At 45.4% G+C, this 9,637-nt stretch overlaps 1 long non-coding RNA gene across 1 annotated transcript; it reads right to left on the bottom strand.

The window, feature by feature from the left end:
- Nucleotides 1–524: 524 nt before the first annotated feature.
- Nucleotides 525–4,038, bottom strand: LOC148214805 (uncharacterized). Its single transcript, XR_015797405.1, has 3 exons — nt 3,950–4,038; nt 2,517–2,604; nt 525–797 (listed from the first exon to the last, which is right to left on the bottom strand). It is a non-coding gene; the product is annotated as an uncharacterized LOC148214805 (long non-coding RNA).
- Nucleotides 4,039–9,637: the final 5,599 nt, after the last annotated feature.

Below are 9,637 nucleotides of genomic sequence, written 5' to 3'. Positions count from 1 at the left end.
TCCAAGGATTGAGAAATTCTACATTGCTCTGTCTGCCAAATCTGAGTTTATTCTCCTGCAAAAAATGCCCTGCTTCTCTCTAAATTGCTCCTGGGAGAAATTTATTATTTACTATTTTCTTAAAGATGCCAATAATGCAAAGAAGCGTATGTTGTGAAAGTCCCAATATCATCATCATCATCATCTTCTTCTTCTTCTTCTTCTTCTTCTTCTTCTTCTTCTTCTTCTTCTTCTTCTTCTTCTTCTTCTTCTTCTTCTTCTTCCTCCTCCTCCTCCTCCTCCTCCTCCTCCTCCTCCGATATCTCATTTATTTGGAGATCCTAAGGACTGAGGTCACATGAAAAGGGTGAACTTTTCCTTCAGCAGTCGCATGCTCTCTTCTGCCACCAAAGTCTTTTTCACAAGATGGAGAAAAAGGTTTTATGTCATTATGCATAGGTATTGGAGGGGGAAAAAAAAGAACTGGGTGGGAGGAAAGCAAGTCTTTGCCCGCCCCCCCGCAATTGTTTCTCATGGGCCTTATCCAGTGAAGACTTGGGACAATGACCCATTCACCATGTTTAATTCTATCGCTGTGCATGGGATGCAAAAACATCCAACCCAAAAGGACAAGAGCAAAGAGGGGATAGGAAATGTTGGCTCATGAATCCTCAAGAGGGAGAGAAAACAAGACACATTTTTGGCTCGTCTTTCCGCCAAGAGTTTTCCCAGTGGAGAGAAAAAGAGCAACCAAGAAAGAGGGAGAAAAGATTGTAAATATAGATCTTCCCCAAGTTGATCAGGAGTCATCACTGGAGCTGGAAAGGGAAATGGGAGACATATTTTAAAAACAGAGTCACTTTGGAAGTTCTCCAGCAAGCAGCAATCCATCACAGAATAAATTAAAAACAATCACTTTCACTCCAGCTGCCTAAATAAGACCTGAAAGAAGCCGTGACCTGCTCAAGTTGGGTTCGTTTGCAGCCCTCTGAGCAAACTCCGACTCATCTTTTTAGGTGAATGAAAAGGATCTGGGTGAAGAATGTTGACCCTGTAATGGAAGAACAACCCAGAAGCAGGAACGAATTCCACCTCCAGTGAGCCCTTCCTGTTCCTTTGTAGAACATCTCCTCCTCTTCTTCCAACCCAGGTGGCTCCTATGGAGCCCAGTGGCCTGGATTTCTATTGGCTGGTTCATGCAGCAAGTCAAGGCATGGAGGCTTAACAGGAAACCAGCCAGACTCTGATTTAGAGTGATATGTCAGTCCAGTCGGGCTTGTAGTTGAGCTAGGTTTGTATTGTCAGTTTTAGCACCCTGGTCATCCCATGTATGACTCATTCCAGCACCATCTTTGACTGCCTGGAGTTCCAAACCAAAAACTGCACGGACCTTAGACTTTTTTTTAGATGACTCCTCAACCTCTGTCATTAAACCACCGGATTAAGCCCTTAAATTTCACTCTGCAGCTCCCGAAGCAATCTTACGAAGGGTCATCTACATTTACAGACAATGCATCCCATAGTAGACCCATATTCCTGGCCCCGTTTTCCTTCCCTTCCTTGTACATTCTTGTCTTCTCCGCTGTCAAAATTGCAAGTAATTACCTTCCTGGGGCCAATTTTTTTCTCTCTCTCCTGCTGTTTACAGACCCTACACAATGCTTGTATGCATGTATGTATTTACTATATTTGTATGCTGCTCAGTCCTGAAGACTCTGGGCGGCTAACAATCAAAAACCTCATACCCCGCCCACTCCAATAAAAATAAATAAGCCCACCCCAACAATAATAAGAAAGAATCCCAACACAGGGGAAATTAATTAATTAAATTTATTAAATTAATTAATTAATTAATATAATCATGTGTCTGCCAGTGATATCCAGCAATCAGAACGTGCCTTCCTCCTGGCTAGATGGAAAAGCCGGGCCCTGTTAGTCTCCGGAAACCCAGGAAGGAAGAGAGAGGCGAGAACTCTGTAGTCGCACCTCACTGCTAAGGGTGATGGGAGAGGTGCACGTGTGAAGGAGGAGGAGGAGGGAGACCCAAGCAAGTTCTCACTTGACCGCAGTGGGCACAGCATAGCTTTTGGGGCACAGCCCAAGTTATCTCACAGGATTGTTCTTATGAGGTTAATCCCATTATATGTGTCTTGGAGGAGGAGGAGGAGGAGGAGGGGGAGAAGAAGAAAAGCAAGAAGAACAAGAAGGAAGGAAGGAAGGAAGGAAGGAAGGAGAAAGAAAGAAAGAAAGAAAGAAAGAAAGAAGAAAGAAAGAAAGAAAGAAAGAAAGAAAGAAAGAAAGAAAGAAAGAAAGAAAGAAAGATCCCATTATATGTGTCTTGGAGGAGGAGGAGGAGGAGGAAGGAAGGAAAAGAGAGAGAGAAAGTGAGAGAGAGAAGGAAGGAAGGAAGGAAGGAAGGAAGGAAGGAAGGAAGGAAGGAAGGAAGGAAGGAAGGAAGGAAGGAAGGAAGGAAGGAAGGAATCAGCAGCACTCTAGAAGGAACTTGAGGAACCTTGTGTTCTCAGACTGATTTTTACCTAAATGAAGTACGCTGCAACCCAGGACCTTCTTATTTGAGGACACGAGCAAGAAGTGGGCATCTTCTGGTATCTTGCCCTCTCCAGTCTGTGGGTGCAAACAAGCCCAGAATTTGGAGCATCTTACATGAAGTTTGCATTTAGATTATAAACCTGGGGTGCCCTTTCCTTTCCTCGATCATGGGGGCAGCCTAGTCATTATTACCTCTGCATTTAATCGTATCCTTGGGATGGGGGATGTCCTTTCCAAATGGCCACGTGACTTTGTTAATTTCAAAATATGGGACGTCACTAGGGTTGCTATCCCAAATCCTAGCCCTGACAGTGCCACTGCTTCAGTTGCACCCCCATTTTAACCCTCATCACATACATCCTGCAGGATGTGAGGAAGCTCAAGGCACCACTTCATTTTGGTGGAACGGCAGTTGTAATCCAGTCAGTCAACCACAACTTCCTTCCAATAATAATCATGATCATAAATTTCTCTTAAAAGCCAGGTGGGGGATCAGCTTCTGCAGTGGGCCAGGGTTTACTGCCCTCCTCTCATCAAGGAAACAGCAGAATTCAAAATCCCCCAGTAGAGTTGCAGCAGGAGACCGCGATAAGCCACCGCTGAAACAGCAGAGCGGAAGAAATCAGTCTCTTCACAATAGGGGTGCAGGGAGAGATAAGGCTGTTCTCGCAAGTTTTGCCAGCCAAGTCCAGCCCAGAACACACAGTCTAAGCTATTTGCACACCCCCAGAAAGCACACCGTGAATTTTTGTTCATCGGTCTAGCCATTGTAGCTGCACCCCACAAAAACTTACGCTTTCTAAAGAAATGTGTTTGTCAGAAAAGGTCTTCTTCTGATCTGGGGCTACCAGAGACTAACATGGCTGTCCTCCTACAATATCTACCATGTAATTCTGTGTCCTTCCATCCTCAGCAACCCTCAGTGTAACAAAGAGTGTTAGCTCTTTGACATTCCCTTAGGAAAAAGTCAAACATCCATTTTCGTTCCCAAAATGGCAGTCTCCCCGAACTCTTACGTTTTTTTCTCTTGGAGTACAGGGGTGCATCCCGCTTCCAAGGCCTAGGTGGTAGTTGAGGAGCTCCTTCTGCATGTCCCCCCCCCCAATACCATTGATTGCTTTCTCTGATTAATTTTCCACCCCTTCCCTCTAGTTATTCTCCCCTCTCCTCCAAAACTGTGGCAACTGCATTCTCCACTCATGGAAACTACTGAGAAGTCTTCAAGGGCAGCCCCAGGCACAATGCATTGCAGTAATCTAGGTGGGAGATTACCAGAGTAGGTCGGTCCCAGAAGCCCATCTCTCCGTAACTGGGGGCTTTCATCTAGTGTCTATTGAGGATAACAAATTGGGGGACGGCTCGTAAGTTTTCCCAGTGGTGGCCAATGTTAGGACATGCCTTTGTTCAGCCAAGGGCTTACGTGAGAAAAAGGAGCTTGCACAGAGCTTGGAAGAGGTGTGTGCATCTTCTGGAACGCTTCATTCCCACAGGCCGGATTTTTGATGTTCCCCATTCAGCTTCGGCAGAACTGGGAAGAACACCTTGAGAAAAGTTCCTGTTTGGAAGAAAAGCAAAGATGCCAACCCAGCTTGTGTGTTGACTTTCCTGATAGAAAACCTCTGTGTCAACAGAGAGGAGCTTTAATGGAGGGCATTTTTCTCTTTCAAGAAAATTAAACATTTCAAACATTTTGGAACACACGCCTACAACCCCCTGGATAGTAATTAACTTCTTCCTGTTCTAGACATAGCACAGTTTCCAAAAAACAAAGTGGGGATAGATTATTTTTCAAAGGAAGTGTTATTGAAAAGCTGTTCCGTTATATCCTAAGGTGGAGCCAATTAATCCTCCTGACCTAGGAAGCATGGAGGGTGGACTTGGTCATCCGCCATCCTAGATGCCCAAAGCCCACCACCATCCTGCAGGGTCACCGACCCACAGCAGAAGCCAGCAGGGATAGGTGGGGTGAAGCTTTCCTACAAAACCAGATGCCCCAGCAAAGGTCTTGACAAAAACGTTGCAAACTTGAACCAAGGTTATATTTTTCTGGGGGAATTCACGGAGCGCCTCTCCCTCTGCAGAATGGGTTTTCAGCAGCTGCCTTCCACCAGGCGTGCTGTAAAGGTGTTGGAGTGAAGCAATTACATGCATTAGCTCAACTTTGAGATGTAATATTTTCAGATGTTTACATTCTGCCTCTATGCCATGGACGTTGACTTCTGGACAAAGAAAAGGAACCGAGAGTCGAAAGATTACTGTTCAGCGAGGAAAGACAAACACGTGGCCCAACCGTTCAACGCTTTGCAGATCAGCTATGGATGACTGTAATGAATCATGGCGTCAGTTCATGTGCCTGTAGATATAGTCTTGCGTGTTTCTTTTTTCAGCTTTCTTCTTCTTTTGTAATGTTGTGTATTGTTTGTCTTGGGGGTTGAGTGAGATAGGCAGCTCCTACAAGAGATGATGATAGATGACAGACAGACAGATGATAGATAGACAGATGAAATAGATGATAGATAGATGGATGAAATTTATTTATTTATTTATTTATTAAATTTGTACGCCCATCTCCCCCAATGGATGACTCTGGGTGACTCACAAGTAAAACAAAACCCACAAACAATTAAAAATAAATACCACATTAATTAATTAAAATTAATTAATCAATTAAAAAGTCAAGCTATAAAGCAAACCCTATACATAAAAACTAAAAACATTCAAGATGATGGGGAAGTAAAATCAATTACCCCACAAGCCACTTCCACTGATGCGAGCCCCCATCCGGCCCCCAGGCCTTCTGGCATAGCCAAGATTTCATGCTCTTCCTGAAGGCCATGGGGGGGGCACACCGCACCTCGGGTGGTAGGTGGTTCCACAGAGCGGGGGCCACGGCAGAAACAGACCTCTTCCTAGATCCCACCAGTCAAAATTCCTTGACAGGTGGAGTCTGCAACATGCCCCTTCTGCCAGACCAAGTGGGGCGGGCTGATACAACAGGGGCGAGACGGCTCCTCAGATAACCTGGTCCTGTGCCATGAGGGGCTTTAAAGGTGATGACCAATGCCTTGAATTGGACCCGGAAGCAAACCAGCAGCCAACGCAGCTTGCGTAACAGCGGTGTTATATGTGCCCCACGGGGGCATTCAGAACGGTCCTCGCTGCTGCATTCTGCGCCAGCTGTAGCTTCCAGATGCTCTTCAAGTATCCGAAATAGATTACAGATAGAGGTAGATGATAGTTAGATGATAGATGATAGAGTGATAGAGAGATAGAGAGATGATTAGATAGATAGATAGATAGATAGATAGATAGATAGATAGATAGATAGATAGATAGATAGATATTTCTTCTGGATCAAAACTGCCAGGCCCTACATTTGTTGATCCTGCACTGTCAAGATCAATGATTGCAGAGTGAGTTCTGCTCTCACCCATGTGACATGCCCTTCTCTACCAGTGTGTGAATCAAGGACTGGTGGAACGAGGCACGGGGATTAGACAGACATGGCTGCCATTTCTCTATAACCTCAGGCAAATGTCTGGGTTAGATTAATGTCGAACTCAGCTGTAGAATCAGATTTGCACATAGAAAAGGGAGAGGTCCAGGTGGGTCTCCAGAGTATGGCCAGGATGGTGGCTGCAATGATGCGAATGAAGCTCTGCTGGCCTCAGTCACAGCATGGGGGCCTCCACCTTGACGTTTTTTACCATAACCTGGAGCAATCTCTACCCACCCGTATTCCTTGTGCTCAGCTTTCCACAGCCAGAGCACGGGGTCCGTGGGTCAGCCCTCCAAAATGCCATGCTCTGTGCATGCAATGAAAAGAAGGTCAACTAGCAAAGAGCAAGAATTGGTTTGCCCTGAGCACTTCGGGATCTCCCTGGGGAACGAGGCCCTGGGTGGCCGAAAGACAAGCATCCTCTCCAAGCCTTGCCAATAAGGACTGTGGCCATTTGCCTTCTATTCTCCGATGTGGTGTCTAGAGTTTCCTTTAGACCCTCAGGCACTTTGTTCTGCTCTCTGCCATCTGCCACTGGAAACTGCATCCTCCCCGGCCTTGTAAGAATAGAGTTTCCATCCATTGTAGGAGAAGCGGGGACTCAAGGAACCGACTTTCCAGGCTGCATAAAAAGACCTCTGTATAGAGCAACATATGTTTTGGCAACTGTTTTGAGAAGGGTTAGTGTAGCCACGATTCCCGTCTTGCCAAAATGCTTAGAATATCTCAGTTTGAAAGATATGAACGAACTGTTGGGAAAAGTACCAAAAAATAATAGGGAAAAAACCATAAAAAGCAACCAAAGTCTTCAAGGGATCTGGCACACTTTCTCCCCAGAGAAAGTCCTTCCAAGGCTAAGGAGCTTTCTCAGTGGGGGGGCGGGGGGGGGACAATGTGAGAGGATGTGTCATCACCAGATATGAATGATGGAGCAGACTGAGTACAATTTGACACCAGGGTTTGTCATTGGCCTAGGGGTTGCTGTTGTGATTTATTGTGATGCTCAGATAAGGATGCATGGAGATTTCCTTGCTTATTTTTATTTCCCTTTTGTGGCCTGCTGAAGCCTTTAACCAATGTAGAGATGCAAGATGAAAATGAGGAGGAGAAGGAGGAGGAGGAGGAACTATTGCTGGACAAACACAGACATGAAAGAAGGCCTTGAGACCATTGTGTGGTTTAGGAACCCACATCAAAGCACCCCTCTGCTTGAACACATCCTGATCCTGCAAAGGGAACTTCACTGCCTCTCTGGGTTATGGGCCCTCTGTTGAAGCTCTCTTACATCAGTGTTTCCAATGTCCAGCTAGAATATGTCTTCCTGTAACTTGAAGTCCATTCCTCTATATCTGCTTTAGGATCACAAAGAAGAGCTCCTGAGCAACTTGAAAAATGCTCTCACCTCTTCAGTCTTTTCTTCTCAAGGTCCAAATTTCCCTCAATCTCTCTTCATTGGGTTTAGCTTCCATGATTCCTAATCATCCTTGTTGCCTTCTCTGAACCAAGTCAGCAAGTCAGACTTTGGCTTGTTTAACATACCATGGTTGAATGGACTCAGGTTATTTCCTGGTGTTGATTCTTGGGCTAGGCTGGTCATACAGGCACTTGCAATGCCAGCACACCTAGTGGGTGTCAGATTGAGGTTGGGTCCCCTAGTAGGTGTGATGAGAGCTGCTCCTCAACTGTCTTAGGGCCTTAAGACCCCCTTCCTCATGGCAGCCCAGACAAAGGAGTTTCTTGAAATGCAGGCTTGTTTGGGCAGCTGCTGACCCCCTTTGAAAATTCTGACTGCTTTGTGTTAATCCCACTGTTTCAAATTATAAAGCTGCCAATATCCCACGGAAACACCACTAATTTGCCGTCAGTGTGCCAGACTTCTTTGGAATCTAGAAATCTTTCCAGGAAGTGCTGGGTTTCCCCCAGCCCATGATACAAAGAACAGCTGAATCTTTCTCAGCAAGCGAAACGTGTTCTCCAACAAGGCCAAACCAAAGCAAGGTAGAAAAAACGAACGCCTTTTTCTCCCTAGTTTCTCAGGAAACCAAAGGAGTTGGAAATTTTGCAGCTAGGAGGACAGACTCATTCATAAAAATAGCCACTGGGCTTTGAAGGTTCACTCAGTATTCCCAAGCTGTCCTTCAGAGCAAGGATGGTTGACATTGGATTTGGATAAAGGGGTTTGGTCAGTCTTACATCCAGAACCCAAGACCATAATAAGACCATATATAACAAAACAGAGTAAAAGGCAGAACTAATAGGAAATACAAATCATACTTCTGTATCACCTCTACAATTTACCCCAATTAATCCACATACACGGTTCTCAATTGTACTGTTTTCTTCAGATAAAGGGCGGTATTATATGTAATATTTGGGTTCTGACCACGTATAAAATACGTTGTTCTACTGTATGGATCTCAGTGGGCCCTTTGCCTAATGTAGTGTTTCTCAACCTTGGCCACTTTAAGATGTGTGGACTTCATCTCCCAGAATTCTCCAGCCAGCCATGCTGGCTGGGGAATTCTGGGAGATGAAGTCCACACATCTTAAACTGGCCAAGGCTGAGAAACACTGGCCTAATGTGTGGTCCAAAATACATACCCTGTTACAATAATCCCCAATATTGACATGGGGTCTGTATATCTTTGCCCATCCTCAAGAATGTCCACCTGCAAAATACAAGTTTCTGCTCTAGATGTTGGGGCCAGTCCATCGAGCTGCCTTATTGCAAAAGGAATGAAAGGAAACCATATCCAGGTCTTCATTCTTGATGGTACAATCAAGGAGAATCATTCCAGGTTGATTTTTCATCCCTTTTGCTTGCTAAACTTCCAACTACATTTCAACTCCCTGGATTGTGAAGCTGCATTTGACAGGAAGAAAGGTTGAAGGGAAATCATCCTTCTTTAGCTCAGATATTGAAACCAAATACTGCAAGATTAAGAGATACCTGCTCATTGGTGTATATCAGGGGTTCGTGTTCTGCTCTGCCCCTCTTTCTTCTGTGGAGGGAGTCCCTTGCAATTGAGATAGGGCTAAAGCACTAGCCAGGAAGAGACAACTAGAGAAGGTTGAGGTTCATGTGGGATCAAAGGAGGACTCATTTTCTTCCAACTCTGAACTTCATCTTCCTGGTCCCTGCTTGAGAGAAGTGAGAATGCCAGTCAGCCAGGATTTTCAAAGGCCTTCAGAGCCCTTAACATTTGTGACAGCCGAGTGAATAGTTACAAGGGTGGGGGATCCCAAAGGAGAGGGTTAGTGGAGAATGATCTCATGATGCACAGCCCAGCATGAATGCCCCAAAGCCGATTAATGGCTCTTGAGGCTTTGAAGGAAAGAAAAAGGAGATGGGGGTGAAGGGGAGGAGAACTAATTGGACAGTTACGCTTGAAGGGAAGGTGGGGGGGGGCAGAATGTGGATAATCCTCCCAACCTTTTTAGCCAGGAAATTTAAGCTTCAGTCCTTTGTCCATCTAGGGGCACCTTCTCCAATCTGGGCCTCTCCAGAATTGCTGGAGGAAAACTCCCCCACATCCTCTGCTTGATTACAGGAGCTCACAAAGATGGTAGCAGCAGCCGGCAAACCTTGGGTGATCTTCAAAAAGTGTT

The sequence above is a fragment of the Python bivittatus genome, unplaced genomic scaffold, assembly GCF_059951505.1.
Source record: "Python bivittatus isolate LINGU-HERP-01145 unplaced genomic scaffold, Pbiv_v1 ctg000560_np1212, whole genome shotgun sequence".
In the NCBI taxonomy this organism is placed as follows: Eukaryota; Metazoa; Chordata; class Lepidosauria; order Squamata; family Pythonidae; genus Python; species Python bivittatus.
The sequence above is the reverse complement of the archived record's forward strand: the minus strand, read 5'-3'. Positions and strand labels throughout refer to the sequence as shown.